Source organism: Zeugodacus cucurbitae, chromosome 6 (assembly GCF_028554725.1).
Source record: "Zeugodacus cucurbitae isolate PBARC_wt_2022May chromosome 6, idZeuCucr1.2, whole genome shotgun sequence".
Lineage (NCBI taxonomy): Eukaryota > Metazoa > Arthropoda > Insecta > Diptera > Tephritidae > Zeugodacus > Zeugodacus cucurbitae.
In genome coordinates, this window is record NC_071671.1 from 5546390 (window position 1) to 5553342 (window position 6953).

A 6953-nucleotide genomic window follows, 5' to 3' on the forward strand; every position below is an offset into this window, starting at 1 on the left:
ATGCCCAGTAGGTACACCCATGATGGCGCTGAGGTGGACCTTGTCTAGAGAAAGCAGTTGAAAGGACCAAAAGGACCTCGCCACTGCACAAGTACTGGTAGTTGACCAGCGTTTGACGAGCTCATGCGTAGTCTGCATGTCCAGCGCTCTTGCGCAGGTGGACCATGGACTACCAATGCGCTCCCATTCCGACGTCAATGTAGCTAGGGTACCCTCCCTTGCAAGCTTGTCCGCTATTCAGTTACCAGCGATCCCGCGGTGACCGGGTACTCACACTGTCATCGATTCCAATGCCAGTATTGCCGCCCTGCTGTCGGAGTGAATACATACCTCTCTAAAAGAGGACACCATACGAAGCAGTGCTACTTTGATCGCAGCGAACTCTGCTTGGAAGGCAGTACAGTGGTCAGGTAGCCTAAAGCTGGTATTGATAGAAAGCTTTCTGCAGAAAACTCCCCCTCCCACCTTTCCCCTTAGCTTCGATCCATCCGTGAAAAATCTGACTGCACTTCTCCTCCATTGACTTCTACCTTCCCACATATCCCTCGTAGGTACATGTGCAGTGAAGAAGCCTCTAGGGGACGGTTCCGCGGTGCAGTGGTCCAAGTAGTCAGGGATGCAATCGAACCGACGGAGAATTTCAGAATGCCTCTGCTTGGGACCGATCATGTATCCAGCGTCTCTGAGTCTGACAGCGACCTTTGCCGCAGTGCACCGCGTGGCACTTAAATAAGTTTAGTTTTTTTCAAACTTCGAAGGGAATATAGTCGATCTGTTCATCTTGAAATATCTAGAGCACGAAAACCCATTACTTAGAAAATATGGACAGGAAAATTATATATATATTGATATCGATATAAAAGGAGAAGGAAGCTAAGCTTGCCGGATCTGTTCTCTATTTCTATCTCATTTTCTCACACAGTCTCACTCTCTCTGTAAATGGAAACTACTTTTTGTGAGAGCTTTTTTGTTTGAAAATGAAAAATAAAATTGTGGATTCTAAGAAAATAAAATGAGACTAATAGATCCAGTAAAACATAATTATATTGTGCGATTAGAGATGATTTAAATGGTGAGTGAATAAAAGGAGTGGAAACTTTACTCAATGAGTCTCTACCTCTATCTCTCTCCAACACTCAATATATCTGCCTCTTTTGTTCTTTCTCTCTTCCTGCATCTATGTATATCTCACCCTCTCAGTAAATGAAAATTACTTTGGAGCTTTTTCGTTTCAAAATGGACAATGAGATTATGTGTTCTAAGAGAGTAAGGTATTTAAGCTTTGTGGATGAAGAGTACTGATCTGGTTACTCTTACTTCACATCAAAGAATATAGAGATTTATTTGGGGTAAAGTACAGTACGTAAAGAGTAACAGAGTACATAAAGAAGGAAGACATTTAGTACTTTTCTGAGCTTTAAAGCTTTGTAAGAGCTTTTCGAGTGAAGATTGTTTGCAAATCTCTCTATTTCGCGCTACATTGTTTTAGCTAACAAAGCACTTAAACAATTTCCTACAAGGCTGCTGAGTATTTATTTGAATTTTTTCCCGACACTAACTGAAAAACTACAAGCCATAAATCTGCATTTAAATATTTGTTAACATGCAGCTGGATGTGATTGCCCACAGGTTTAATTGTCTGGTTTGCTGCTGGATGGACGAAACTTTCTGTGTAGAAACAAAGTTACAGTTTTTTTTAGTAGCAACAATGACAATATTTCATGCGCCACTCACTGCCTGATGTTTAACAGCGTAAAAGCTTATATGCCCGAAGCTTTTGAATAAATAATTGTGTAAGTTTGAATGTTTTTTCTTTTTTAACTTTGTATTTTATACCGTTAATTTGTGTGCTAGCGAAATTTTGATAAAGCGCAAAATGGCTTAAGAAATGCAAGCGAAAATGTGAAAAGTGAAATAAAATCCACAAAAAAGGTGTGGAAAATAAACAGCAATATTTTTATTTCGAATTTCTAATTTAAAATTCATATTTTACGCACACACACACACACACAGAGCCACCGAAAATTGCTTATAGTCTCTTGGTTATTACATTTTTGATTGTCCTCTACTGAGCTCTAGTCAATTTTTTCTTCGCCAGCGAGAAATATGCGTGAAAATAAATCTTTTGTCGCTGCTCAAGCCACCAACTCGTGCACAGCTGGCTGCTGGTGACTATGTAGAGAATCTATATGTGTTTTTCTGCATAATTTCGCCACCACTTCTCGAATTAAATGGCAGCTACATCTTACACACGCTTACAGATATGCTGGCTGTCTGCGTGCGATTTTTTACACAGTGGCAGCGCACATTTTTCATTTTTTAATAAACACGGCGGCGGGTGTTGCCACAGATTTGCATACAAGCTAAGCGACACAGTGTGGTTTGTGGCTGTGGCTTGGCTGTTGGTGCGAGAAGCTGGGTAAGACTACCGCTAGTAGATGCTGCAGCTTGTCGCTTATTGTCTTGTTGTTATTGCTTTTCTTTTTGTCATGCAATATTTTGCTTGATTCTGTCTTTTCTGCTTGTTTTTATAAAGCGTTTTTAATATTTTGCCATCGCTGCTGTTTCATACAATTTTTCACGTTTTTTTTACTTCATTTGGAAATTGCCATTTTTTAATATTTTTCTTGGATTTTTTAGCATCTTCCCATTTTTATGCAAATTACTCATTCATTTATTTATTTCGTGTGTTGCAACAGTTGCCGTTTAAATTACATACATTGCGTGCGCTTGGTTGCTGGTGTCTTGTAGCGTGCCGGCTTTAGAGCGATCTATATACTCGTTTTCAAAAGCGTTTCTTGTATGTCTTCCACACAACGCGTTTATCATTTTATTCTATTTTATATACTCGCATATGGCTGTAGTGTTGTTATTTACTCATGCGTCGCTGCTTTTAAGCTGTTTGCTTTGGTCCTCTTCATTTCGCATTTTCACACACACTGATTCGCTAAGCTCTTTTGCGCGTACACGTCGTCTTCTAAGCGGTTTATTAAAAATATTTCACTGGAAGTGTTTAAAAATCATTTGTGTACATGTGGCAATGCTGGTTGTGTAATCACGCTGATTATAGAATGTTCTGTTCAATTCAAGCGTATTTAAGATGTGTGTTGGGGTCTCATTGGTATTTGAAAATATGAAAAAATAATATTTCTTACGATTGATCGAAGTAAATGCTGTTTCTTCATCTCATTTTATGTCTTTAAAATTCGATTTCGATTTTTGTTGAGACCAAAAAACCAAGAATAGATCTACTTTTAAAACTTCAAAGGACTTAACGACATTCACTGCTTCCGATTCAATTGAAAATCTCATGCTGGCCTATCGTCTTTGGTTTTGAAGACCCTACCAGATGAAATCGACTGAAGATTTGGTTTGTTTTTTTTGGTCTTCCAAGTCATGTAAGGTCCATTACTCATCGTTCTTCGGTATTTTTGATCTTCCTGGTCCAAATTTATAGACTATAGAAATGATCGGGCATTTTAGGTGACACCGAACTAAAATCGAAACCCTTACCCATCTTTCTGTTACAGATTTATATGCTATATTAATGACCAAGCATTATTAGGTGACTCCGAACTAAAATCGAAGCCTCTATCGATCTTTATGGTCTACATATATAGACTGTATAAATTATCAGAAATTATTAGGTTATTCCGAGCTAAAATCGAAACCCTTAGCGATCTTCCTGGTCCAAATTTATATGCTATATTAATGACGAAGCATTATTAGGTGACTCCGAACTAAAATCGAAGCCTCTATCGATCTTTATGGTCCACATATGTATGTAAAATATATTAATTATCAGATATCAGGTTAGGTGATTCCATCGAAATCGAAAGCCTTTCCGAAAATGCTGGTCCAAATTTAGAGATTATTAAATGATCGGGCATTATTAGGTGATTCCAAACTAAAATCGTAAGCCTTACCAGTTTAGTTCAGAACTCTTCTGGAGATTCTCAGCAGAAAAATCTTTCTTCGAAGAACGCGGTAGAGAGAGGGGATTGGGATGTGGGATTCAGCAGAATTTGAAGATCCTCTCTTTCCTTCATTAAACTTTCAAGAACTATGAAGAGACTGCTTAGGAAGCAGACTGGGATGATACACTTAACGAACAAAGATGTAAATAGGGAGTGAGACTTATATGAGTATAAAGATTCTCTCACGCTAAACATTGAAGAACTGTGAAGACACTGATGGAGAGAGTATCATCCTCTCTCCTAATGAATAAAATCTATAGTTTCTTCTGGATTAAAGTTTTATGTCATCGATAGTATACCTGTTTGATATCCCTGTCGGTGAGCAACTTGAATTTTTCTTCGAAGAAGATATCCAAGAGACCCGAAAATATAAATTCTTAAGCTTTAAAAATGTGCAGGGATCGGACATGTAACTGTTAAAGATTCCTAAGCAATATAAACTTACAGTTATTCATTCAATTCATTTTTGAAAGCGCTTAGTGAGTTTTTCCCACATAGAACAAGCGCCACCATGGCGTATGAGTAACATAAATAGTGACAATTGACTATGCTGTATTGGATAAACACAAAAATTCAAAATTAGTTGTCGCGACAGTTCAAATGAAATTTTAATACCGCATTTCTTGCAATAACAACAACAACAAAAACAATAAGTGAACACAACAGAAAGAAAGTTGTAGCAACAGAGGAATACAAAAAGATTCACAAAGAATGCGCTTTACTTTTTCGGCACAATGCAATCCATTCATATCAGAATGTGTGCAACAACTAACGTGCAACATAGTGTACGCAATAATGTGGCAAGTTATCTAGTAGTGCCTGGTGCTGCCACAGCAAATAGCGAAAGGGCAGTCAACTCGCCAAACATTTGTCAGCGGAAAAAAACTATAAAATTTCATAAATTCTGAACAAAAGCGCGAATGAAAGACAAATAAGAAGGAGGATATTAAAGTGGGAAGTGAAAAAGAAGACGGCAGTGAAGCGGAGGCAAAGGATTTGAAAAGGAAAGAAAATAAAAAAGAACGGAAAAAATGCTTTAAACTATGTTCAGAGTGCAGTTGCAGTTTAAATAAAGAAGCAGAAGCAGATAGAGTGGAGGATGAAGAGGAGGAGTAGAAGGAGGAAGAGTAGGAGAAGCGTAATAAAAACGCATGGAATGCAATTGCTTTTTGGTGCACATTCAAGTGCCACAAATGACAACAGCTGCCAACGTGCAACAATCTTATTACGAGCATGATGTTTTCTGTAGCGCACAACAACAACAACAACAACAACAACAGTGAAAGCAACAATGACAACAACTACAACAATTTAAAGTGCGCTTGCAAAGTAGCTTTGCTAAGTGAAAAAGCACGTAAATGGCAAAATTGGCTGGCGGCAATGCACGCGAGTGGCTGACAGCCAACCACACCAGCGCGCTGCAACTCGCCTGACACTAACATCACAGCGACAGCAACAGCGGCAACAAAGCAACTACCGTTGAGTTGTATTCGCGGCGCTTTCAAAGCGGAGGAGCGCGAGCCTTGTTGCCGCCAGCTTTTGAGGAGTGCAATGCGCATGTGGAATGGCAACGCGCTGGACGGCGGTGAGAAACAGATTGCTTTTAAATTTAATTGGTTTTGAAATAATGCAAGACATTTCAAACAAAAAAAAACAATAACAACAAAAAAACAGAAGTTGTAAATAGACAACAACAAACAATAACAAACAACTAGCGCTGAGTGTAGGCGTTGCCGCCGCTGGTGTTGTGAAAGCAAAACAATGTTGATGCGAAGCGCTGAAAAAAAACGAAAGAAAGCGAACTGCAGAAAGAGTTGAGTTGGAAAAATGTTAAAAAAGAAAAATGAAAAAAAAAAAACAACAACAAATATACCACTTATAATAGTTGCCGTTAACTGTGTGGCAGGTGCGCAGCCGAGTAGAAAAAGTAACAAATACGCAACAACAACAGTAAAAAACTTTGTAGCACTGCGGCACCTTAAATGACGACAATCAATGTCGACAATACGACAGCGGGTAGCCTACCTGACGGGCGCTTGAAATATGCATTTAGAGCGTGCCACACGGCGCAGTTACTGTCGCACTTGACTAGCGGCAAGCATTTGCATGCAACACTGGCAATCTAGCAGGTGGAATGGTGCCTAGTCTCTGAACGCGCTTCACCTGTTTAACTTTGCCAGCAACTGCTCACAGCTGTTGCTCGCCTTGTCAGCGCATATTTTCATATTTTTAAAAGCTGTCATAAGTAGTTACTTAGCCGCCATTTCTTTAACGGAGTTTCGTACATAAACTTTAACTAAATTTATTTACCGTTGCATGGACATTCAGTGTATTTGAGGACAGTTATTCTGCGGAAGAAGACAGTCTGCGAGGCAGACACACAGTTGTGATTGATGAGTGAAAGTGTGCTCCGGCGAAGTGTTTCTTACGGATTCAGGACCTAGAGGTTTATTTATATTGGATCCATTACAAAAACAACACTTATCATAACTAAAAAGCTCCTAAAGACCGACTCTAAGCTCATTATATTTCTTATTTGTTTAATATTTTCTAACTTAGCTAATTAAATACCCTAGGTTGAGCCTTATTCCAAAGCGAGAGAGAGAGAGAGAATCTGAGAAGACATGAAAAATATGGAATTGTAAGCTCAACGAGTTTTGCTAGATTTTACAGAAGTCGATATGGCTTTCAATACAGACTGAATCCGGTAGACGAGTATAAAGTCTCCTTTAAGAAATACCTTGCTCTTAGGTTCAGTTGAATTTGGCAGATCCTTCGGTTTCGAATGGATCGTCAGACTTCCGTTGAATCTGAGAGATCGTTTGGTTTTATACACATGCTTCGGTTTTGCGCAGATTCTTCGGTTTCGACCGGATCGTCAGATTTCAGATCCTTGGTTTCGGATCTGCCAGATTCCTTCGGTTTCGAACGGATCGTCAGACTTTCGTTGAATCTGAGAGATCGTTTGGTTTTATA